Genomic DNA, 27,191 nt, shown 5'->3' with positions numbered 1-27,191 from the left:
TCATAGCTGGCTTGCTTCCACACTAAGGTACAGTTCCTTTTATAATAGCAATTCTGTGACAATCAATTTTATGTGTCAACTTGACTGGGCTAAGGAATGCCCAGATAGCTGGTAAAACATTATTTCTAGGTTTGCCTCTTCTGAACGAGATCAGCATTTGAATCAGTAGACTGAGTAAAGAAGGTTGCCCAACCAATGTGCTTGGACATCATCCAATTTGTTGAGGGACAAAATCAAACAAAACGATGAAGGAAAGGTGAATTCACCTTTGTATTTAAGCTGGGGCATTCATCTTCTCCTACTCTCAGACATCAGCGCTCCTGGTTCTTGGGCTTTCAGACTCAGACCAGGACATTGGCCCCCCAATTCTCAGGCTTTTGGATTCAGAATGAATTACACCACTGGCTTTCCCTGGTCTCAAGCTTGCAGACAGCAGATTGTGGGACTTTTCGGCCTCCATAATTACAACAGCCAATTCCTATAATAAATATATATACGCACATGTGTATCTCCATATACCCTCTTGGTTCTGTTTCTCTGGAGAACCGTAATACAACTTCCCATATGAAACTGAGTTTCTACCCAGTAAAGGAAGAATTCAGAAGATCTAATTTCACATTCAGCTTCTGCCACACACTAGCTCTGTGAATCAAGCCAAAGTTTCTTCATCGATGGAATGGGAATGAAATAGCTTTTTCAAATAATTGTTATGGGGATTAAATAAGACAATGCACAGGAATAGGCCTAGCACAGAATCAAGAATATAATAGGCATTCAACAGATGTTGATGAAACTGAATCTGGGGTTTTCAAGATGCAGACAAGTGTCAGTGTTTTTATTGGAAGTACTTAAATACAGAGAAGAAAGGAAGGACAGAGGGAGGGAGGAAGGGAGGGGAAAAAGGAAAAAAGGGAGGGTGGGGAAGAAGAAAGGGAAGTAAAAGAAGAAGAGGAAGGAAAGAAAAAGAGATTTGAAAACACCTATCTGGGATGCTATAGCTGCAATTCTGTTTAGAAGGAGCAGGAAGACTTCAAAGTCACACAAAAGCCTGTGATTTTGATCTTGAATTACAATGTTAAATTATGGCCTCCCATCTTATTCTGCTAATCCTAACAGAAACTGTCATTCCCAAGGAGCTAATCAAAAACTGAAACACAGTAGTCATGAAGAGATTCATCTGTGTAGATGGGAAGAGTTGTTTTTCAAGAGGAGGTCCATTAGCAAGACACCAGAAGATAAAAAGTGCCTTTAAGCATGAACAACAAAGAATCTGCAAACATTCTTGACAGAGAGACAGGGATATGTGTGAAATGCTAATAGGCATACTGATTTGCTGTGAAATAAACCTTACAACTGTGCAAATGCCATTTGGGCTACATTTTATTATAGATGACCAATCTGCTTTTCTTTACTCACAACGAAGCATTACATGAGTAATCAATAAACTCCTCTACCTCCCTTCTTACCATTTATCTCTCCCTCCCTTGCCCAGCTAAATCCTCAGATTGGTATCTGTAATGTGCCTCACCTTACAAGCTGTATGACTTAAGATCACTACCACATTCGCAGAAGAGATTAAAGCAGAGGAAAATGAGGTCTGATGGAAATTACTTTATGGAGAGAAAAAGACTGGCACAGCCTGATTTTTATACTTTCCTTAATGGCAGATGGTAAGCCCCATTTATAACAGACTATTGTAAACATCAGAAAAAAAGTGATTACTACAAAAAGTGAAAAAATCTAAGGAAACATAATGGAGCTTGAAAAACAATCTGTCTCAAATCCATTTACCAAAATCTATAGTTGGGTAGAGTATAGACTTTGATGTTTTCCATCCCCAAAATACCCTATTTAGGCCTAACATGACATTATCCTCTTTTTCTACATGGTTGCCAAGTTCGAATTTTAGTGTTACCTAAGAGTTACACACTGAAGGCTGGGGCATCATTGCCCTTGAAGGTCACCATTGAAATGACGTGTGTCTAGATGTGTGTCCCATCTAGAAACAGGCTGTCAAAAACTACACATTCAAGACCGAGTGCCTCTCTTCCAGAGTCACAGCACACCAGGAGTGGACACTGCAGGTAGCGCACATCAAAGAGAATGAGCTACAGGCAACCCCATTAGATTCAAGATTCACAGCTCATTTCCATACCTTCCCTTTGCAACACAGTTTGCTGCTTTATACGTTTAAAGGTAATGTTCATTGATAAGGGATACCTGTTACCTTCATACTCTGTGGAAGGAAGCAAAGAATCATTATGATCATAGAGAAAAATCAGTCACAGAATTTTAGGTCTGGAAGGGACCTTTTAAGTTATATAGAAATATCATTTTATAAGTAAGAAGACTGAGGTTCAGAAACATTAAAGGACTTTTCCAGGCTCAGCAAGTTACTAGCAGAATCAAGATTTTTAAAAAATCATTATTCTTAGTGCATTGCTCTTTCTACCACTTAAACATTTTATTAATAGCCTGATTGTTTCTGAAATTTTAAAATACTTCCTTTGCTAAGACTGAAAAAAAATCATCTCCATTTCCAAAGCTCAGAAGACTAAATATACAGCCTCAGACTCATATATGTACCCCCTCCCCATTTCTACAATTATCAGTGCCCTTCCTACCTTGCAACTGAAATAAAATAACATCCTACTAAGCTATGCCATCTTTTACAGTGCACCAAACATCAAATATAGAGAACAAAACTAAGACTGTCTTACTTTTGACTTATAGAAAGTGCTCTTCAGAAGTTTGGCAGGGAAGATGACAGATGACAAGGATTCTCCAAGTCCCTAAGCTTAAGGACCTGGCATTTCTCGAGAACCAGCTGGGTTGCCTGCAGTGGCACATGGAAGACGAAGTCAACAGCAGAGGTGGCTGGGATGGCTCGCTGTTGTCCTCCCCATTCCTCAAGGGATTCCTGGCTGGCTGTGGTGGCCAAACTGAAGACATCAGCAGTATTGGGCTTTGCAAGGGGCACCTGCGCTGGCAATCTATGCAGCTCAGGCTATGCTGTGCCCAACATGGAGATGACATTGAATGACTGACTATTTGCAGTCACTATGCAAGGGCTCGAATAGCTGTAGATGCTATGAGGGAGGCAGAATAAGGAGCTGGGGCCTGCAGGTAGAGACACTATCTGGATTCCCTGGCTGTCATCCATTTTTTCTCCAACTTTCATGCCGCCTTTATCCTTGCCTCCCTTCCTGCAGAGTGTGCACAGTGCCTTGTCAGCCTGCACCCTGGATTCCTTCTTCCCTCTCCTAACTCCCTAAGACTGGCCCCAAGACTGTGGCTTCAAGGGCCACCAGCCCCTTACTCTTCAAGCCCTGACTATGGAGTTGACAGATGACTCTGATCCTCAGTATCCTCTCTGGCAATGTTCCACGGCTCCTCCCTACTGGGAGGTGGCTCCATAACTTGATTTCCCGTAAATGTGTTGCAATCCCACTCCCCTTGCTAACTACACCAGCCACCCAAGGTCTGGTGTGGGTATGAGTGTAGTGGACCTTGATGCTGCTCCTATCCACTGCCACGTATGGTGCCCATCCCCCATAATGGCACTGTGCCATTTGGACAGCCAAGTGTCCTTCCAGCCCTCCTCAGCTGTGGAGCTGAGTTGACCAAGCTACTGTTAAGCACCTTCTCCCTTCTAGTGGGCTGACAAGCATGGCTGTAGGGGGCCCCCACTCTGGCACTAAGCTGCTCCCTTCACACGATCAGCCCTGATCTATGGCACTAACAACAACCTGGTGATCTATCTTCAGTGTGACATGGACCCCAGCACCTACCATGTGCTGAGCAATCTCAAGACTGGAAGCGGGCCCTGTTCCACTGTCTCTGCCTCCAGCACTGCTTCTCTGCACCTCAGGGGTTAGCACTGCTGCTGCTGATGGCTGCGGGGGCCTGCTATCCACCAGATGGCCTGTAAGAACTTGGGAACACCCTTCCCAGGCCCCCTCCAGAAGCTGCTGCCAGCCCCATGCCCCTACATATCACTCTGCTGGGCCTGCTGCTCCTCATCCTGGACTGCCTGATCTCAAGCCTGTCGTCACTGCATACAGAGCTGCTTATGAAGAGACGGCAGCTGCCCCTGGCACTTCAGAATGTCTTCCTCTACACCTTTGGTGTGCTCCTGAATCTAGATCTGCATGCCGCTAGTGGCCCCGGCCCAGGCTTCCTGGAAGGCTTGTCAGCATGGGCAAAACTTGTGGTGCTGAGCCAGGGCTAAATGGACTGCTCATGTCATGTCCACTGTCATGAAGCACAGCAGCAGCATCCCATGCCTCTTCGTTGTGTCCTGCTTACTGGTGGTCATCGCCGTGCTCTCAGCAGTCCTGCTGTGGCTGCAGCTCACAGCCACCTTCTTCCTGGCCATGCCGCTCATCATTAGCCTGGCCGTGTGCCCGTGCTATGGCAGCCGCTAGTCCCTGACCTCCTTCACCCTGACTCCAGACCCTGTAGATTGGATGCCACCATCAGAGCCCCCTCCCAGGCCTCCCTTCCACTTCCCTCAGCAGTCCAGTAACAACTGCCTTGTGAGAAAAGCTGGAGAAGTGAGAGGAGTCAGGTTATTCTCTGCAGATGTGCAAATGAAGGGGTAGCCCTAGGAGACATGAAAAATGGGTTTGATTAAGGAAATTCTTATCATCCTCCTGCCCTCTCATCAAGTTCTTCCAGACTAAAGAATTAAGAAAACATCAATACCTGGGTCTGAGAAATGATCCTATCCCTGCCTCATCCTGCATGAAAGCAGTTGATCCAAATGGGGTGTGCGCAACAAGTGGCTTTCCTTGCCTACTTTGGTCACCCCAGCAGAGCCACTGCCCCAACGCCCTCTGGCTGGCTGCTCCAGCCCAGCCATGGTGCATGACTCTCCCATAAGGGACATTCAACCTCCCACTGTCATGCAGGAAGGACCAACTGCCACAGATTACACAAACATTACCCCAGCCACTCTGACAATCTCCCTCAGTCCCAGCAATGCCTAGAGACATGCCCCCTGCCCTCTCCACAACGCTGGCTCCCCACATCCAACCTTTGTTCTGGAAACCCCAGAGAGGGTTGGGGCTTGACTCATTTCAGAGAATGTTGGCCCTGGGACCTGGCTTAAGCCTACACTCCTGACCTCTCTGATCATCCTGAGAGCCATCTTGAAGCCCACAGCCTACTCCGAGGCTTATAGGAGGTACCATGCTTCTTATTCTGGGTCCTGTCCAGGCGAAGCAGTCTCCCAGCTCCCAACAGCCTGGGGAAGCTCTACACAGAGCAACCTGAGACCAGGTACAGGCCTCTCAATGTCTGACCAGGTACCTGTAGCTCAATCAATGTCTCTTCAATTACATAAGCAGTAAGGTCTTAGTAAAGTGTTCTAGGGTGTACAGTGGTTCCTACAACTACACACACAAAAGTGCTACTCATTTCCTTACCACCTGTCTCCAAATGCCCTATTTCCTATGGCCTAAACAATAGAAAGACTGGTCAGTAGTCAATTGGCTGAAGTCATATACCCTTCACACCACTTTTCTGCCTCATGGATAGCAAAAATGAGAGTCTCTTAACTCAGCTAATTCCACAGTTCATTCAAACTCAAGATAAAACTTTTCTCTGAAAATACAAATGAGGTTCACATTATGAACACCTAGATGTGTTAGACGTCCTCCTTCAGAAAAGCTGTTATGAAAATAAACATAATAGCTAGAGTAATAAATAAAATTTGCTAAGATTTCCCTAAAGTTGAACCCTAGAGAACATTTTCAGCAGAAGAGTTAAAGGAGTTTCCAATGGAAAGAACGAGCACATAAACTGAAGATAGAGCCAAGCAATGAAATGAAACTGGCCACTCATCTACGAGGCCAGAAGAATGAAAACCAAATCCCAACTCATCATCAGAAACCCTTCTCCAAACTAGGAAGCACAGACCCTACCCACATCCGAACCTGAACTACCTCCCGTTGACACTGTCTAACCTAGAGGTGGCCCCAGTGCCCAACTGATGAAACATTTTCCAGGATGTGAAACTTGCCATAGGAAAACTGAATCTCTTTGCCTATGTTGTGGACTGTGTAAGCAAAGGACTCTCACTGTTACCAGAAGAGCTACATAATTTCTCTGAAAAGTGTGGAATACACATTTGATCATATTTATATATTTGGTGACTCATAAAACTATTCTTTTAAAAATTGATGAATTTTACTCTTTAAGCATCAATATAAACTACAACACACCATCAACCTTAAGGGTTGAACTCAACCCTTAAAACACAGTCTTTCACAAGGCTGTGTAGAAACTAAGCCTTTATTTATCTCTGTTCTGTGCCTCCTCCTTTCTCCACCTAAGGCTGCTTGCAGATCCCAGCATGAAATTAGCACACCTGTGATTGTCACTGCTTAGCAGTAACCCTTATATAAATATACCTTTTGATTACCCAAGCTGGGTATATTAGTTCATATGTGTTCTCTGGAATTAAGACAACTCATGGGGCATTTATTCTAACTTTTTATTGTACCAGCGAGACTAAATACAAAATATTAACAATAATCAACATTTGTGTGGCAGTTGATGGTTCACAAAATGCTTTTAAATATATTGTCTCATTTGAAGCTCACAAGCCTCAACCAAGATGGGGAATGAAAATAGAAACAGAGCCTCAGAAAGGTCACAGTACTATTAAGTGGCAGAAGCAGAACTTGAACGAAGGTCTTCTAAATTCAAATCCTATACTTTTTATACTTTGCCAAAAGAAATTAATGTATTGGTTAATTTTAAAATTATACGTAAGATTCACCGATGCTGGCTGGGCATGGTGGCTCAAGCCTATAATCCCAGCACTTTCGGAGGCTGAGGCAGGCGGATCACTTGTGGTCAGGAGTTCTAGATCAGCCCAACCAACATGGTGAAACCCTGTCTCTACTAAAAATACAAAAATTAGCCAGGGGTCGTGGCACATCCCTGTATTCCCAGCTACTCAGGAGGCCGAGGCAGGAGAATCACTTGAACCTCGGAGGCGGAGGTTGCAATGAGCCGATATTACGCCACTGCACTCCAGCCTGGGCGACAGAGCTAGATTCTGTCTCAAAAAAAAAAGATTCACCAATACATTCATTTATTTTGCCAAAGAGTGTGTGTGTGTGTGTGTGTGTGTGTGTGTGTGTGTGTGTCTGTGTGTGTGTATCAAGCCAGAAAGGTAGATGTAAGGATAAGTAATTGTCTTCTACAGCAACAACCACACACATGAAAACAAAAGACGGACAGTTTCTAACAATCTCAGTGTAATATGACTTTGCAGAGAAGGTATATGATGCTACACAGCAGCTGCAGCGCTTAGGGGTAGTAACAGGGTCAGTAAGCAAAAGAAGCTCAGAGTGTCTACCTGGAGAAGCAAACTCATTCCATGATGCTGGTGGTTCCCAGCACAAAGGCTGTATCAGCATGCCTCTGGGCAGGGCACAGTTAATGTAGATTCTTCTAGGACTCTGTCCCACAGCCAAGTCTCTAGCTGAGTTTTACAAGGACCTCTTTGTCTTGGGCCTCCTCCCAATACATGGGAAACCTCAGAATGTCTCTTGCCACTGGGTGCAACTAAGCTTAGCCACTTGGTATTACTGGCTCTCAAGGGTGGCCAACTAGTTGAGCCAAGACATATTTCCAATACTTCTCAGTCCTACAAACAACCTATACATTGTAAGAACTTATCTTATCTTTAATAGAAGATTAGAGGATATTTTTTTCCAGTAATACTTTAAAATCCAGATGAGAGAACGAACTAATATCCAATGAAGGATAATTTCTTATGTTCTGCCCTTTATTTTCTATCACCTAGCCAACAAGGCAAACAGATATGTCTGTGAAATGACAGATCCACAAGGACAGAATACTTTTAACTTGAAAAACTGAGAGAGCAGATTTTCAAGTATGTGTAATAAGTGAAGAATTATTTGAGATTATCAACTCAAAAATATGCCAAACACACATAAGTTAACCACCTTTTTAAATTAAGAAAATATTAAGGAGACAATACATATAATTAGTAGAAATCATCAAATCTTATTTCCATCTCTCCAAATACCTTTTGATTTTTAAAACATTATAATTTAGTCTACCATGTATAAAAGTACTAATGGTTCCCCCCCAAAAAAATACACCCAACTCTGAATAAAAATAAACTTCAGGAATGTAGAGTTTTGCTATTTTTCCAGATGTTTCTTTTAATATAGAAATGCTGCATGCCATTAAGAGGTACAAAGTGAATTTTCAGGTTAACAGTTTATATCATTATACATGAGACAAGTCAACTTATATCTATTGCAAAACACAAGTTAGTATCTTTCTACATGTACACTTAAATGCATGTAAATCCAAAGAGAAGAGAGTAGATGAATAACTCTTCAGTAGGCTCAGGGCAAATGTCTGAAGAGAGACTTTCACTTTCTGCTCCATTATTTATGCTCTGTATCATATAGCTTTTTATTTTCCATATTGTTTATACTATGAAAATAAAAACACAGTCATATTTTATTTGTATAAGGTATAAAAAGAAAGAAAATGGAAAAAAAACAGGTTAAAAAGAGTTGGTTCAATTCTTGGACCACTGTATCATTGTATTCTTGAACCACTGTATCATTCAGTGGTCATTAAACCTTAGATTTTGTCTAAGGTTATTAAACAACCACTGAATGATACAATGCCTTAGAAATGGAGGACTGAGGCCAGGCATGGTGGTTCACGACTGTAATCCCAGCACTTTGGGAGGCCAAGGCTGGTGGATCATGTAAGGACATGAGTTCGAGACCAGCCTGGCCAACATGGTGAAACCCCTGTCTCTACTAAAAATACAAAAATTAGCCAGGCATGGTGGTGCGTGTCTATAATCCCAGCTACTCTGGAGGCTGAGGCAGAAGAATCACTTGAGCCCGGAAGGCGGAGGTTGCAGTGAACCGAGATCACACCATTGCACTCCAGCCTGGGTGACAGAGCAAGACTCCATGTAAAAAAAAAAAAAAAGACAGAAAAGAAAAGAAGAGGAGAGGAGAGGAGAGGAAAGGAAAGGAAGAAATGGAGGACTGAGCAGATGCTGCAATAAATAAGAATCTTTGATTTAAAATAAGCGACATCATTAAGGGTTCCTCAAAATGAAAAGGCAGGAGAGAAAAGGCAATTTTCTTCTCCAATCAATTTTGAAGAATTATGAAAAGGAATTCAGTTCTATGATTGCTTCCTCTTTTAGGAAAATCAAGGTAAAACCTCTGAAAATTTCTTCTGTTGGTATTTAAAAGGATGTATACATCCCAAAATGAAAGTACCAGTCCAGGGGTTGCTGGATATACACCTAGGGTTTGCAGCTCCAGGGTCTAATCTGTCCCCTCAGCTCAAGAGATAATCCCTCACCATTTGTAAGTATAGAGAGATACAGCAACAGTTCCGTTCCTGTGAGTTAGAGTATCATGGGAAAAGACTCGAAATCTAAGCAGATAACTCCTAAATCCACATCTACAACCATGATGTTCCTAAATTCAGTCCATCTCCAATGATCTACATTCCCAATTATCACTCCCTGCAGAAATGAGCTGTTTACCACTTCAAACACTGAAATTGTTAATTTCCCCCAATCAACCATATCTAAAAATTTAACGTCTAAAAAAGTATACCTTATGCCTTCAGCAAACCTAAATGCCTGAAATTACAGCACAGTAAATACTAGTCTCAGAAAAGCAATGAGTTGTATGTAAATCATTTGTTTTACTGAGTAAGATTGGATTTTTGTCATAGGAAAAAACTAAACTGTCTTTTTGACTGGTGACTTATGTTATAAATTAAATATAACTCTGCATATTATATTTATAACAATTATGGGCACCATTCATTCTTTACATATCACTAGCAGAAGAAAGCCAACTACTTTTGAAGCAACAAGTCCTAAAGTTTACATTAAAAGAGGACCCACAATAAAGTAGAAATCAGTTTGGTAAAGGGTTGTCCCTGTCTTTGGTCCTAAATCCAGTGACATATGTGTCTTCTGTAATTAATGGCAAAATCTCTCTCACAAGCAATTTCCAGATGCCGTACTTAAAGTACAGTTAATCAGTCTTTGATTCATCATGAGTTCGGGAATGCTCTCCTAACAGGCACACTTGCTAGCTCACAGCAAAAGAAATATTACTACCCACTCCACTGCCATTAAAAAGACATTTCAAACATGTTTAATCTCTTTCAGGGCCAGTTGTAGACATACATTCTTCCCCTAGCCAGGTTCCAACCAATTTTAAAACATCCAAACATGAACTTACATCAACCCATGATCTAATATGATGAGTTTACCAAGGTCTCCAACAACCTGAATCACATGCCAAGGGAAATACAATGAACAGGCCATTCTGCAGAGTGAAGACAAGTTCCACACCTGTCAGTGGGAATCTGTTTGACTGTAGCCCTAGGCTGCTTCACAGAAGACACCTTTCTTAACTGGGAGAATGTGCTTCTCCCTTAAATTCAAAGAAATCTTACTGCTTATTTTATTTAGTTTATTTTTGGAATGTTCCCCTCATTCCAGAAAGAATTGAAGGTAGTTACTAATATGCTTCCATTTTTAGGGGAACATACAAACTCTTCCTGGACATTTTTGTCAGGTTAAGTTCTCCTTTGTATCCATTAGGGAACTGAAGACCTTCACTTTTTTCTCAGAATTTCTTTATCATGTGTTCCAAAAATCGATTGCATAATAATTACCTCATCCTTCACTGATGTTATGAAAACTTACCCTTCCTGCTGATTCACAGTGAGATGACAGCTAACACAGTGCGTGCATTCAATATGAGCTCTCAGACTGAGAGTGACAGGGATACGTTATAAGTTGTAATATATGCCCTGAAAGTTCAAAACACATGAGGTGGAAAGAAAAATAGTTATCCCAAACTTAAGTTCTAAAAGAATTATCTAACCGGACCTGAAGCCCCACTACTGAATTGACCTTGCAGGACTTTTTATGTGATACCATCAGTCTACCAACTCATGAAACCAGCTCAGTGGAATTTGGGAAACTTGATTATTCTCTAATCAAGATGTTGTTAAGATGTCATTAATTGCATTAGACAAAGTCTTCTTTATTTCTTTCTGGATTTTTTTTTTTTTAAGACAGAGTCGCCCAGGCTGGAGTGCAGTGGTGTGATCTTGGCTCATTGCAACCACCACCTCTCGGGTTTAAGCAATTCTTGTGCCTCAGCCTCCCAAGCAGCTGGGACTACAGGTGTGCACCACCACACCCAGCTAATTTTTGTATTTTTAGTGGAGACTGGGTTTCACATGTTGGCCAGGCTTGTCTCGAACTCCTGACCTCAGGTGATCCACCTGGCTCGGCCTCCCAAAGTGTTGGGATTACAGGCATGAGCCACCTTACCCAGCCTCCTTCTGGATTTTATGTTGATAATACTTGTGTTTCTCCTAAGCAAATGATTTGTTTTTAAGTTGTGGTCTGTATTAATCAAGTAAGTAGTCAAGTTTCATATTTTGCCTTGGCAGGTAGAAATCTTAAAAACAAAATTGAGGCCGGGTGCGGTGGCTCACGCCTGTAATCCCAGCACTTTGGGAGGCCGAAGCGGGTGGATCACAAGGTCAGGAGTTCAAGACCAGCCTGGCCAAGATGGTGAAACCCCATCTCTACTAAAAATACAAAAAATTAGCCAGGCGCAGTGGCAGGTGCCTGTAATCCCAGCTACTCGGGAGGCTGAGGCAGGAGAATCGCTTGAACTCAGAGGGCAGAGGTTGCAGTGAGCTGAAATCGCACCACTGCACTCCAGCCTGGGTGACAGAGTGAGACTCTGTCTCAAAAAAAAAAAAAAAACCAAAAGTGAGACATACTCACACTATGTGATCGTAACTATTCAATGATTTACATTTGTTCTTTCCTCTTTCGTTTGTACCTATCTTTTTTCCTCTCATTTTTTCCCACCTATTTATTATTTCAATTCAATATACATCCTATATTGTATAGCAGCTGTTTGGAAAATCAAGAAATGTTGTGAATATCATAGTCAGGTATCAATTTGAACAAATAACCAGAAAAATTTCAGAATCCCAGGCAATCCAAGTTTAAGAATAGTTTCATGTTCGTCTATCTAAATTACATTTTATAGAGCATTGGAAAACTCTATATTTTATATCAGAGAAACAGCATAAGCAATTCATGTTTTATTGCAGAGATATGAAAATCTATAGAAACATTAAAGTCACACCCTCAATTATGCCAAAACTGTACTTAGTCCCTCCTTACTTCCTAGAACTTAGTTCCTAGAACTAAGGAGGGACTAAGTACAGTTTTGCTATAACTGGGAAACTACCATCTGAACATAAAACTGAGCTAAAGGTCAAAATAAAATTTAATCTCTTCTTTACCTTCATTCTTTCTCAACCAATTTGTTGTGATGTGATTATAAATCAAAAATCACATATTTAACTCACCAGAAAAGTACTACATTTTCATCTAATTATACCTAAGTTAGATCATATTATAGATTCAGGTTTTATAATTGAGACTGCTGCTAATTAGTTGAATCAAAGATAAATTTAGAAGTTTGGTTTCTTTCTACAAATTTCTCTTCTTTTTTTTATAGTCAACAATAATTTATTGGACATTTTAAAATAACTAAAAGAGTATGACTGGATTGTCTGTAACACAAAGAAAGGATAAACGCTGATGTGATTATTATGCATTGTATGCCTGTATCAAAATATCTCACATAATCCATAAATAGATACACCAACTATACCCACAGAAATAAAAACTAGGAGAGGAAAGGAAATTCTAAGTACAACACTGGTAAGAACCCATTCACAATTTGATAGTAAAGTAATATAGAATTGTAAAGTACATTTTCACTCTTTTAAAAAATACAGCAAAGACAATTTTAATTTTTTAATTTATTAGTAATAACAACTTGAGAATTGCATAGTATTAAGGCATCAGTTCTTGGAGTGTGGGCTGAGGACCTTTTTGGGGTGCCTATGAGGGCAATACTATTTTACAGTAAAACTAAGACATTATTTTCCCTTTTCACTATTGACAAAAATTTAGCCAGCTGTGGTGGTGTATGCCTGTAGTCCTAGCTAATCGGGAGGCTGAGATGAGAGGATTGCTGGAGCCCAGGAGTTCCAGGCTACAGTGAGCTATGATTCTGCCACTGCACTCCAGCCTGGGTGGCAGAGTGAGACCCTGTCTCAAAAAAAAAATCATGCATGAACAAAAAAACTATAGGTCAATGGATTTTAATGGCCACAGTTATGAATATCTTATCACTATTATTTCAGATCCCACATTATAACTAACTTTTTTTTTAATTTTATTATGATTATACTTTAAGTTTTAGGGTACATGTGCACAACGTGCAGGTTTGTTACATATGTATACATGTGCCATGCTGGTGTGCTGCACCCATTAACTCGTCATTTAGCATCAGATATATCTCCTAATATAAATTTCTCTTCTTAAGTCTTGAGAAAGTGTCTCTTGCCTTTTAAAATTTGAGTTCTTCACCATATCTAACTTATCACCTCCATTTATTCAACTAGACTGTTGTTTCTTACAAAATGGCTCTGTTCTTTTGGCATGATGTTAACTGTAGGTCATTAAATTTGGAGCTTTGATTCTGTCTTGACCAAAATTCTTTGGTGCCTCCACTTCCATGTAAATTGATATTAATTATTTTGGTAAATTTTAATCTGATTTTTATTATTTTCCACAACTCAACATCTCTGACAAATACTCCAAGCTAATTCATTAACATAAACCATATAACAGGACCAAAGAAGAGGCTTTCTAACACTGCTCAGGTTTTACATTTTCCCAAAGATTTTTCCCAGAGCCACTAGGATCTTGTGAATCTAAATAGGCCCAATAGTTTAGCTCTGAGAGTTTCTCTCCCACATAATATAAAAATCACCTGATGGGTTTGTATAATATGAGAAATCTAACCTCAATTCCTTTCTGGAGTGACCTCACCATTTCCCTTGAAATACTGAAGACCCAGATACCCAGTCATATGTGCTAAAGCAATTACAGAAGGGATTTATTTATTAAACATTAATCCCCTTGTCATGCAGAGTACCTAGAAAATCCCTGATGCACTTTTGCACTGAAACTTCACTGGAAACAAATTTTTCTAAGCCTCCAAAGACCTTTCCCTTGAGAAGTCGAATAGGTCTTTCTCAAGTCTTCAATCCCCTTGACCTCTATGCTTCAGTTAGCACTGTTGAAATTCTCTCCTCGCATGGTTTCCCTGGGTGTTCTCTGTGTTCTTCTACTACCTCTTTGTCTCATTTGCTGACTATTCTTTTTGCCTGCCTCCACCCCCTTGGCTGGCAGCTGCTCCTAAGGTTCCAAACTCAGCTTTCTGCATTTCTCCCTCAATAGTCACCACCATGATACATACTCCACATGCATTACTGAACTATCACCTTGCACAAATGCCAAGACTTGAGCTCTCAAACTGTAATCCTGTCTAGTAACTGACCGGTCATCTCAGGATATGATTGCTGACATCTGAAAAGTAGTATCTCAAAAACTGAGCTCATTTTTTTTCCTAACCCAGCAGACTTTCCCAAAGCCCTCCTCTAAACCTTCGTTACTTTAAATCTAGGTTACAAAACAGCTCCCTAATACTTTCTCCACCCTTAGCTCCACTACTCCAAACTATCATAGATGTTGCTGCCTAAATAATTACCAGTATCTGTCATTTTCAGCACATTGCATATACTCAAGAATCGATGGCACTTTCCTACTTCCCTTGAATCAAATCAATAATCAAATTCATCCCAAATTATCCACGGCCATGGAAGTTCCACCTTGTCCTAGCCTGTGTGCTTGTTGTCTTGCTTATTGTCACTAACATGTCAAATGTGACTTGCTTCACTTCCAAACCTATGTCCTCACATATGACTTTCTTCCTTATCTCTGTCTGCCAATTTGTTTCTCTCCTCCTTCATTGTCCAATTCAAAATTCAGATCCTTCCTCAGCCAGCCCCATATCTTTGGCTTCACTCTCTTAATCACTCAATACTTCCATTTGCACTATGTTTTTTTCCACTTATTGATATGTTACTTTGCAAGTGTTCTCAACTTGTGTTGGATGTACACGTTCTCTCTCTGCTAGATTATAAAACTCCTTGGAAGCAGGGAATTTCTCTTGCATAATAACATTTTAGTTCTTACATAAGAACATTTAGAATATGTTGGTACTACTTACAGTGCAGTACCAGCAGGTATCCACTAACTAGTTGTAATTAACAAAGTAGTTGTTATGGCTGGACAATGTCATAATTCTATATCCAAATCCAGTATAAAACAATGCATATCCAAAACACATTTCAAACAAGAGTGCAAGGGAATCCCATTTTCTTCAATAAAAATTTTTAAGTGATTCTATTATTGGCCTTTTCCGTCTTTAAATGAGCTTTATTTCCTTTCTTATGTTTTCCTTGTTAGCTTGTCCACCTGCTGAAAGGAAGGCAAATAATTTCTTATCTAACCTAATTATTTACTCCTTCCTGCCTGTACTGGAATCCTGGCTCCCACACCTGCTTTGCTCAGTGCTACTCCCAGAGGTATAACAAAGCACATTCCCAAGGTCAGCCCAGGCATCAGCTTAAGTCCCTAAAGTCTGAGAACCTAGAATGTAATTCCAGCAGCCCGCCTAAAAGTCAAGAACCAGCCTGCATTTTGCTGAAAGATGCAAAGGTTATGCATATTTTGATTCCAACCATACAAAAAAAAAGAAATAGGATTGATTTTTTTAACTCATAAGATGGAATGAGAGAAATACCACAGACTTCTACATATCATTTCCATGGAGATACCTAAACTGACTATTTTTTTCCCTCTACCAAACTGAATTCTAAATAGGCTTTGGAATTCAGTTCTAGTTCTTTTTTTTTTTTTTTAATACTTTAAGTTTTAGGGTACATGTGCACAATGTGCAGGTTAGTTACATATGTATACATGTGCCATGCTGCTGTGTGCACCCATTAACTCGCCATTTAGCATTAGGTATATCTCCTAATGCTATCCCTCCCCTCTCCCCCCACCCCACAACAGTCCCCAGAGTGTGATTTTCCCCTTCCTGTGTCCATGTGTTCTCATTGTTCAATTCCCACCTATGAGTGAGAACATGCGGTGTTCGGTTTTTTGTCCTTCTGATAGTTTACTGAGAATGATGATTTCCAATTTCATCCATGTCCCTACAAAGGACATGAACTCATCATTTTTTATGGCTGCATAGTATTCCATGGTGTATATGTGCCACATTTTCTTAATCCAGTCTATCATTGTTGGACATTTGGCTTGGTTCCAAGTCTTTGCTATTGTGAATAGTGCCGCAATGAACATGTGCGTGCATGTGTCTTTATAGCAGCATGATTTATAGTCCTTTGGGTATATACCCAGTAATGGGATGGCTGGGTCAAATGGTATTTCTAGTTCTAGATCCCTGAGGAATCGCCACACTGACTTCCACAATGGTTGAACTAGTTTACAGTCCCACCAACAGTGTCAAAGTGTTCCTATTTCTCCACATCCTCTCCAGCACCTGTTGTTTCCTGACTTTTTAATGATTGCCATTCTAACTGGTGTGAGATGGTATCTCATTGTGGTTTTGATTTGCATTTCTCTGATGGCCAGTGATGATGAGCATTTTTTCATGTGTCTTTTGGCTGCATAAATGTCTTCTTTTGAGAAGGGTCTGTTCATGTCCTTTGCCCACTTTTTGATGGGGTTGTTTGTTTTTTTCTTGTAAATTTGTTTGAGTTCATTGTAGATTCTGGATATTAGCCCTTTGTCAGATGAGTAGGTTGCAAAAATTTTCTCCCATTTTGTAGGTTGCCTGTTCACTCTGATGGTAGTTTCTTTTGCTGTGCAGAAGCTCTTTACTTTAATTAGATCCCATTTGTCAATTTTGGCTTTTGTTGCCATTGCTTTTGGTGTTTTAGACATGAAGTCCTTGCCCATGCCTATGTCCTGAATGGTAATGCCTAGGTTTTCTTCTAGGGTTTTTATGGTTTTAGGTCTAACATGTAAGTCTTTAATCCATCTTGAATTAATTTTTGTATAAGGTGTAAGGAAGGGATCCAGTTTCAGCTTTCTACATATGGCTAGCCAGTTTTCCCAGCACCATTTATTAAATAGGGAATCCTTTCCTCATTGCTTGTTTTTCTCAGGTTTGTCAAAGATCAGATAGTTGTAGACATGCGGCGTTATTTCTGAGGGCTCTGTTCTGTTCCATTGATCTATATCTCTGTTTTGGCACCAGTACCATGCTGTTTTGGTTACTGTAGCCTTGTAGTATAGTTTGAAGTCAGGTGGCGTGATGCCTCCAGCTTTGTTCTTTTGGCTTAGGATTGACTTGGTGATGCGGGCTCTTTTTTGGTTCCACATGAACTTTAAAGTACTTTTTTCCAATTCTGTGAAGAAAGTCATTGGTAGCTTGATGGGGATGGCATTGAATCTATAAATTACCTTGGGCAGTATGGCCATTTTCACGATATTGATTCTTCCTACCCATGAGCATGGAATGTTCTTCCATTTGTTTGTGTCCTCTTTTATTTCATTGAGCAGTGGTTTGTAGTTCTCCTTGAAGAATGTTCTTCCATTTGTTTGTGTCCTCTTTTATTTCATTGAGCAGTGGTTTGTAGTTCTCCTTGAAGAGGTCCTTCACGTCCCTTGTAAGTTGGATTCCTGGGTATTTTATTCTCTTTGAAGCAATTGTGAATGGGAGTTCACTCATGATTTGGCTCTCTGTTTGTCTGTTATTGGTGTATAAGAATGCTTGTGATTTTTGCACATTGATTTTGTATCCTGAGACTTTGCTGAAGTTGCCTATCAGCTTAAGGAGAATTTGGGCTGCGACGATGGGATTTTCTAGATATACAGTCATGTCGTCTGCAAACAGGGACAATTTGACTTCCTCTTTTCCTAACTGAATACACTTTATTTCCTTCTCCTGCCTAACTGCCCTGGCCAGAACTTCCAACACTATGTTGAATAGGAGTGGTGAGAGAGGGCATCCCTGTCTTGTGCCAGTTTTCAAAGGGAATGCTTCCAGTTTTTGCCCATTCAATATGATATTGGCTGTGGGTTTGTCATAGATAGCTCTTATTATTTTGAGATACGTCCCATCAATACCTAATTTATTGAGAGTTTTTAGCATGAAGGGTTGTTGAATTTTGTCAAAGGCCTTTTCTGCATCTATTGAGATAATCATGTGGTTTTTGTCTTTGGTTCTGTTTATATGCTGGATTACATTTATTGATTTGCATATATTGAACCAGCCTTGCATCCCAGGGATGAAGCCCACTTGATCATGGTGGATAAGCTTTTTGATGTGCTGCTGGATTCGGTTTGCCAGTATTTTATTGAGGATATTTGCATCAATGTTCATCAAGGATATTGGTCTAAAATTCTCTTTCTTGGTTGTGTCTCTGCCCGGCTTTGGTATCAGGATGATGCTGGCCTCATAAAATGAGTTAGGGAGGATTCCCTCTTTTTCTGTTGATTGGAATAGTTTCAGAAGGAATGGTACCAGTTCCTCCTTGTACCTCTAGCAGACTTCGACTGTGAATCCATCTGGTCCTGGACTCTTTTTGGCTGGTAAGCTATTGATTATTGCCACAATTTCAGATCCTGTTATTGGTCTATTCAGAGATTCAACTTCTTCCTGGTTTAGTCTTGGGAGAGTGTATGTGTTGAGGAATTTATCCATTTCTTCTAGATTTTCTAGTTTATTTGCGTAGAGGTGTTTGTAGTATTCTCTGATGGTAGTTTGTATTTCTGTGGGATGGGTGGTGATATCCCCTTTATCATTTTTTATTGGTTCTATTTGATTCTTCTCTCTTTTTTTCTTTATTCGTCTTGCTAGCGGTCTATCAATTTGGTTGATCCTTTCAAAAAAAACAGCTCCTGGATTCATTGATTTTTAAAGGGCTTTTTTTTTGTCTCTATTTCCTTCAGTTCTGCTCTGATCTTAGTTATTTATTGCCTTCTGCTAGCTTTTGAATGTGTTTGCTCTTGCTTTTCTAGTTCTTTTAAATTGTGATGTTAGGGTGTCAATTTTAGATCTTTCCTGCTTTCTCTTGTGGGCATTTAGTGCTATAAATTTCCCTCTACACACTGCTTTGAATGTATCCCAGAGATTCTGGTACGTTGTGTCTTTGTTCTCATTGGTTTCAAATAACATCTTTATTTCTGCCTTCATTTCGTTATTTACCCAGTAGTCATTCAGGAGCAGGTTCTTCGGTTTCCATGTAGTTGAGCGGTTTTGAGTGAGTTTCTTAATCCTGAGTTCTAGTTTGATTGCACTGTGGTCTGAGAGACAGTTTGTTACAACTTCTGTTCTTTTACATTTGCTGAGGAGAGCTTTACTTCCAAGTATGTGGTCAATTTTGGAATAGGTGTGGTGTGGTGCTGAAAAAAATGTATATTCTGTTGATTTGGGGTGGAGACTTCTGTAGATGTCTATTAGGTCTGCTTGGTGCAGAGCTGAGTTCAATTCCTGGGTATCCTTGTTAACTTTCTGTCTCGTTCATGGGTCTAATGTTGACAGTGGGGTGTTAAAGTCTCCCATTATTATTGTGTGGAAGTCTAAGCCTCTTTGTAGGTCACTCAGGACTTGCTTTATGAATCTGGGTGCTCCTGTATTGGGTGCATATATATTTAGGATAGTTAGCTCTTCTTGCTGAATTGATCCCTTTACCATTACGTAATGGCCTTCTTTGTCTCTTTTGATCTTTGTTGGTTTAAAGTCTGTTTTATCAGAGACTAGGATTGCAACCCCTGCCTTTTTTTTGTTTTCCATTTGCTTGGCAGATCTTCCTCCATCCTTTTATTTTGAGCCTATGTGTGTCTCTGCACGTGAGATGGGTTTCCTGAATACAGCACACTGATGGGTCTTGACTCTTTATCCAATTTGCCAGTCTGTGTCTTTTAATTGGAGCATTTAGTCCATTTACATTTAAAGTTAATATTGTTATGTGTGAATTTGGTCCCGTCATTATGATGTTAGCCGGTTATTTTGCTCGTTAGTTGATGCAGTTTCTTCCTAGCCTCGATGGTCTTTACATTTTGGCATGATTTTGCAGCGGCTGGTACCGGTCGTGCCTTTCCATGTTTAGTGCTTCCTTCAGGAGCTCTTTTAGGGCAGGCCTGGTGGTGACAAAATCTCTCAGCATTTGCTCGTCTGTAAAGGATTTTATTTCTCCTTCACTTATGAAGCTTAGTTTGGCTGGATATAAAATTCTGGGTTGAAAATTCTTTTCTTTAAGAATGTTGAATATTGGCCCCCACTCTCTTCTGGCTTGTAGAGTTTCTGCCAAGAGATCCGCTGTTAGTCTGATGGGCGTCCCTTTGTGGGTAACCCGACGTTTCTCTCTGGCTGCCCTTAACATTTTTTCCTTCATTTCGACTTTGGTGAATCCGACAATTATGTGTCTTGGCGTTGCTCTTCTCGAGGAGTATCTTTGTGGCGTTCTCTGTATTTCCTGAATCTGAATGTTGGCCTGCCTTGCTAGATTGGGGAAGTTCTCCTGGATAATATCCTGCAGAGTGTTTTCCAACTTGGTTCCATTCTCCCTGTCACTTTCAGGTACACCAATCAGACGCAGATTTGGTCTTTTCACATAGTCCCATATTTCTTGGAGGTTTTGTTCATTTCTTTTTATTCTTTTTTCTCTAAACTTCCCTTCTTGCTTCATTTCATTCATTTCATCTTCCATCACTGATACCCTTTGTTCCAGTTGGTCGCATCGGCTCCTGAGGCTTCTGCATTCTTCACGTAGTTCTCGAGCCTTGGCTTTCAGCTCCATCAGCTCCTTTAAGCACTTCTCTGTATTGGTTATTCTAGTTATAGATTCCTCTAAAGTTTTTTCAAAGTTTTCAACTTCTTTGCCTTTGGTCTGAACTTCCTCCTGTAGCTCGGAGTAGTTTGATCCTCTGAAGCCTTCTTCTCTCAACTCGTCAAAGTGATTCTCCGTCCAGCTTTGTTCCATTGCTGGTGAGGAACTGCATTCCTTTGGAGGAGGAGAGGTGCTCTGCTTTTTAGAGTTTCCAGTTTTTCTGCTCTGTTTTTTCCCCATCTTTGTGGTTTTAACTACTTTTGGTCTTTGATGATGGTGTTGTACAGATGGGTTTTTGGTGTGTATGTCCTTTCTGTTTGTTAGTTTTCCTTCTAACAGACAGGACCCTCAGCTGCAGGTCTGGTGGAGTTTGCTAGAGGTCCGCTCCAGACCCTGTTTGCCTGGGTATCAGCAGCGGTGTCTGCAGAACCACGGATTTTCGTGATCTGCAAATGCTGCTGTCTGATCGTTCCTCTGGAAGTTTTGTCTCAGAGGAGTACCCGGCCGTGTGAGGTGTCAGTCTGCCCCTACTGGGGGGTGCCTCCCAGTTAGGCTGCTCGGGGGTCAGGGGTCAGGGACCCACTTGAGGAGGCAGTCTGCCCGTTGTCAGATCTCCAGCTGCGTGCTGGGAGAACCACTGCTCTCTTCAAAGCTGTCAGACAGGGACATTTAAGTCGGCAGAGGTTACTGCTGTCTTTTTGTTTGTCTGTGCCCTGCCCCCAGAGATGGAGCCTACAGAGGCAGGCAGGCCTCCTTGAGCTGTGGTGGGCTCCACCCAGTTGGAGCTTCCAGGCTGCTTTGTTTACCTAAGCAAGCCTGGGCAATGGCAGGCGCCCCTCCCGCAGCCTCGCTGCCGCCTTGCAGTTTGATCTCAGACTGCTGTGCTAGCAATCAGCGAGACTCTATGGGCGTAGGACCCTCCGAGCCAGGTGCGGGATATAATCTCCTGGTGCGCCGTTTCCTAAGCCCGTCGGAAAAGCGCAGTATTCGGGTGGGAGTGGCCCGATTTTCCAGGTGCCATCTGTCACCCCTTTCCTTGACCAGGAAAGGGAACTCCCTGACCCCTTGCGCTTCCCGAGTGAGGCAATGCCTTGCCCTGCTTCGGCTGGTGAAGCAGTGCGCTGCATCCACTGTCCTGCGCCCACTGTTTGGCACTCCCTAGTGAGATGAACCCGGTACCTCAGATGGAAATGCAGAAATCACCCGTCTTTTGCACCGCTCACGCTGGGAGCTGTAGACCGGAGCTGTTCCTAACTGAATAAATAGCTGAACTACACAAAATATCTCAAATGAGGATACTGGCCTGATGACTCACAACACCCTTCAAAGCCCTTTTAGAGACCCTACCCTAGGCCAGGCACAGTGGTTCATGCCTGTAATCTCAGCACTATGGGAGGCCAAGGTGGGTGGATCACCTGAGGTCAGGAGTACAAGACCAGCCTGGCCAACATGGTGAAACCTCGTCTCTACTAAAAACACAAAAATTAGCCAGGCATGGTGGCACACACCTGTAATCCCAGCTACTCGGAAGGCTGAGGCAGGAGAATTGTTTGAACCCAGGAGGTAGAGGTTGCAGTGAGCCAAGATTACGCCACTGCACTCCATGCTGGGCGGCAGGTAAAACTCTGTAAAAAAAAAAAAAATCCCCTACCCTACATTTGTTCTCTGACTCCTTGATTTCAGGCCAGACCATCAAGTGCTGCATAGACTGTCTCTATCAAAAAGCAGGTGCTCTGACATTTTCAGGGATTCTCTCTGAAAGAAAATCAGTTAGAAAATATAGGCCTAAACCTATATATCCCAGATCCATCTTTCATGGCTTTCAAGTAAGTCACAGTGCAAGATAGAATCCATTTAGGTGAAAGGCCATTCTGCATGCTACCCCTTTCTGACACAGCCTCCCCTAGACTACCAGAAACAAGTCATATTAAAATGCAATTGGTAAGTATTCGAAGTTAAATGAATATGGACAGCTGATAAATGCATCTCGGTGGATAGAGATTTAAAAATGATTGGAAGATCATTCTGATCATTCAAGATGTCAATTGAAAGATATCAGGATAAGGTAACATATTAACTCCCGGGAATTTTCATCACCATCAGTAGTAGATGATATAAAGTCATGAAAAAAGCTTAACTTGGGATTAAAAAAAAAAAGACACTGCCAAGTCATTTATTCATATTGAATTCTCATGAAATTAGTTAATAGAAAATATTTTGTTTTGACTTCTAGTCCAGAGTCAGCTTCAGGGGAAAGTGAATTAACATTTTGTTATTTCTTTTGTGTTGAGAGTAATCATTGGACTACAACCAGAACCACCAGAATCAAAATTTTTCATTTTGAAATTGCATAAAGAAACCCAGAGTAAATACAGCATCAATGAGACTTTACTGTCAATGAGGGAAAAGCACTAGCACAACACTACAAGATGTATTTGATTAAAATAAATTTCCAATTTAAAACACAAAGGCCATACTGTACATTGAAGATAGAAAGACTATACTGCCAAAGGCATGAGCATGAAAGGTCAAATGCCAGCTGGTATTAGTAATGGGAAAATGAGCCCATAAACGAAACACCAAACAACACTCAAAAGCCTATAAAAACACAGGCCAATCCTACTGCTTCTTCAAGAAGAATGGTTAACATTATCAGAATGTATGCAGAACACAACTTATGCCTTTCCCACTCTTTGTACTTCTGAAGAGTGTGAAATGCTATTTTTATGAAGTTTTCTAAAAATGCACAATTGTATTTCATTTCATTTTAATTTTTATACTTTGAATGTCTGCTTTCCTTCCTATTAGATCTTTCTTCCTGTTGCTTTCTGTTCTTTCTAGAATGAGTTGTATAGCATGGCTTTATATAATGTATACTGGCAGCCTGCTATAATGTATAATGTGTACTGGTAACTTGCCTAGAAACACTACCACTTATCCTTCTTAGGACACAGACATCTAATTAGAAGCCTATAATCAGGCCAGGCAATCTGCCTTAACAATACCCAGGGTGAAAGCATGAACTCCAGTGTCAGACAAACCTGGCTAAAGTCTTGGCTCTGCCATTGACTAAAGGCATGACCTCAAGAAGTTACTGTTACTTAACTTCATCAAGAGCCAAGTTAAAAAAAAAAAAAAAACTTACAATAATTCTAAAAATAATAATAACATTTACCTCACAGTGTTTTATAAAGATTCAGAGAATGAATTTCAGAATGTACAACATAATGCCTGGCACATAATAAAACCTGCCTAATTTTGAAGTAGTAATAATAAAGGTTAGAGTAACACTTCTACCATTTACTTGTAACCTTAAAGTTTCTCATTCATAAACTGGAAATAACAATACTAACCACACAAGATTGTTATAAAGATCAACAGAGACAAACTAAGTGAAAATACTGTTTAATGGTATAGCTATACACAAATATGAGGCGGTGTTTTCTGAATTTCATAATCCATAACAACATGTAATGTTTGGCCTAACTTTGCACAATAGAAGACTGCTTGTGATAATTCCATTTGGTTGGTTGTTTCTGTATTTCAACACAGCCCAAGAAGAGACACATGCTAGGGAAAAATCCTAAGTCTCCAAAGCAAATGGTCCTTTGACAATACAAAACTAAGTATCCACCAGCTGATCAGTACAAAAGCATATGGTCCTTTACATCCAGTGCTTTTAAGCGTTTGGTCTTCTGATGACTTCCAACTGAATCCACATGGAGTGCTTTTAGAAAACACTTCCAGGCTCCACCCCAATTTACTTATGCAAAATCTTTAAGAGTGAAGCCCAGAAATCTGAACTTTTTTTTTGAGATGGAGTCTCGCTCTGTCACCCAGGATGGAGTGCAGTAGCGCGATCTCAGCTCACTGAAAGCTCCACCTCCCAGGTTCACGCCATTCTCCTGCCTCAGCCTCCCTAGTAGCTGGGACTACAGGAGCCTGCCACCACGCCCATCTAATTTTTTGTATTTTTTCAGTAGAGACGGGGTTTCACCGTGTTAGCCAGGATGGTCTCAAGCTTCTGACCTCGTGATCCACCCACCTCGGCCTCCCAAAGTGCTGGGATTACAGGTGTGAGCCACCACGCCTGGCCAGAAATCTGAACTTTTAACAAGACCTCCTAGTGATTCCAATGCTCATTTAAATTTGAGAATTCCTGCTTCAAAGTTTTGTTACGAAAAACCATAATAAACATAGCTAACACTTGTCACTACACAAAAATTGTTCACTAGAAAACAAAAAAATACCAAACAGATTAGATGAGATTTTAATCTAAATATAAACTTTGAAATAGAGTAGCCAAAGTTCAAAAAAACAATATTTAATGTTTCCTTTAAATGCATCTTTTCAATGACACCTCATAGAGTAATATGAGAATTGTTTTCTGAGAATTGTTTTACAGCTGGTTATTATTGTACAGTCAGGTTTCTCAGTGCTCCAGATGTTGACTTCACTTCTCCTAACACTTGCCCACTTGCCTGTGCCTGCAAGATAAGCAGGGGTTAAACATCAGCATACTTCCAGGTTCTGATGCTTCATCAAGCCCCAGCCCCCAGTAAACTTTCCTGAAATACTACCACCCATCTTTTTGAGGCTACAGACACCAAATGAGAGGACTGTGATCAATACAGGCAATCTGCCCTCAGCCTCCCCAGGTGAGCCAGTGGGGGTAATTGCCACACAGAGCACCACTGACAGCACCCGCCTCACTCACAGCAGTTCTTTCAACCTAAGAGGTTACCGGGAGTCAGGATAGGTTCACGAAGAACATGCTTATGCCAAGAAAGCCTTATTTCCTTTTTTGACTAAATGACGGCATCATTTATCTTGAGTTAAGCAAATATCTAACCCTATGCCCTACTAACTTACCAGTGCTCTATGTCGATTCCTTGATGCAGCGCTTAAGGCTTTGTTCACCATGGAGCACATAATGGCATCTGAATGTCACACTAAGGCACTTGACACCTGAGACTACTGAGACTCTGCCCAGCTATTCAAGAGCTGCAGAGATCAATTTCTCAGCACATCTGTAATCTACTGCTACAGGACACCAGTTGGAAAGCTCACTCTAAGGAATATTACTCCATGACTAAATAACGGCCTAATCAGATTCCCCATTGAGGGCACCAGTCTGTTAGAGAAGTAGGTGGGCACGTAGTTACCCAAAGTGTCTAAATCAGGGAACATCAGGAAACCAGAGGTAACCAGAGGACAACATAAAGCTCAAAATAATCAGCAGAACCCAAAATGTAAGAATACAGATATATAAAAGAAAAGAATGGGGAGCAAAATGGTTACAAGACCAAGGTGCACAGGTGAGTTCATCATCCTTGTTTAAATGCAAAGAGCCAAAAAGATATAAAAACAGAGTTGACTGGTAAGCCAAGATCACCTTGAAGAAGTAATATACTGTTTTATCTAACATTATTAGCAATGACTTGAAGGAAGTAAATAAATAGAATATAGCTTATAAAAACATCATGTCACCCAAAGCTAAGAGATGTTACAATTTATTCTAATTTTCAAGGGATATTATGTGGAAGAAGGATTAACTGCATTATCAAGAGCAAAACTAAGACCAAAGGGTCAAAATCTCAGGAAGGCTAACTCTGAGTCAATGTAATAAAAGGCATTTTAGCAATAAAACCATCTACACATGGAACAGACCACCATGCAAAGCAACTGGCTCTCTGGCCCTGGGAGTGTGAATTATGATCAGTCAGAAAAATCGCAGCAAGGATTCTGTTTTGGTGACAAAGAGATTAGCTGGCCTTTAAACTCCTTTTATACTCAAATTCTATGAAAAACATTTTAAGTAGAAACCAAGTCTTTCTACCATTAAAGGAGTAGTAATGAATCTGGCAAAGAGTATAAAATCTAAAATAATCCCAGTCTAAATTACAAGTAGAAGCCATTTATTTCCATTCTGGGAAATATAACTGATAGAGGCTAATTTCTACCTATGACATCATACTACTCCTAGCATTACTCTTACTACCCTTATCACTGTGGGTTGTTTCCCATAGAAGTTTAGACTTTAGAAGTCAAGACAAAGGGGGAAAAATGACTTTATTCCTGAAAGCTGACTGCTGAGAAAATTGTAAGATAATTGTTCACTCTCCTCATTTAGCATAAGGAAGCAAAAGGAGGAGGCATCTGCAGCAAGAGGACTATAAAAAGCTCATCAAGCACTTGGGTCTGAAAGGATGACACCATGGACCAGCCTGGGATCAGCTTACATTGAACTCTGCAGGGAAGTTCCCTAGGCTCTGGAACACATGCAAAACCAGTGGAAATGTTGTAGAGGAAAAGTAATCAAA

The 27,191-nt window shown here is 40.8% G+C and overlaps 1 protein-coding gene and 1 pseudogene across 2 annotated transcripts in view; one reads left to right on the top strand and one right to left on the bottom strand.

The window, feature by feature from the left end:
- SLC4A4 (solute carrier family 4 member 4) overlaps positions 1 to 27,191 on the bottom strand; it is a 385,603-nt gene that overhangs the window by 255,513 nt on the left and 102,899 nt on the right. The gene's annotated exons all lie outside the window — the stretch shown is intronic.
- Positions 2,764 to 4,427, top strand: LOC112133065 (probable UDP-sugar transporter protein SLC35A4; annotated as a pseudogene).

This window comes from Pongo abelii, chromosome 3 (assembly GCF_028885655.2).
Source record: "Pongo abelii isolate AG06213 chromosome 3, NHGRI_mPonAbe1-v2.0_pri, whole genome shotgun sequence".
Classification (NCBI taxonomy): domain Eukaryota; kingdom Metazoa; phylum Chordata; class Mammalia; order Primates; family Hominidae; genus Pongo; species Pongo abelii.
Note: the sequence above shows the minus strand (reverse complement) of the source record. Positions and strands in the feature narration are given on the sequence as shown.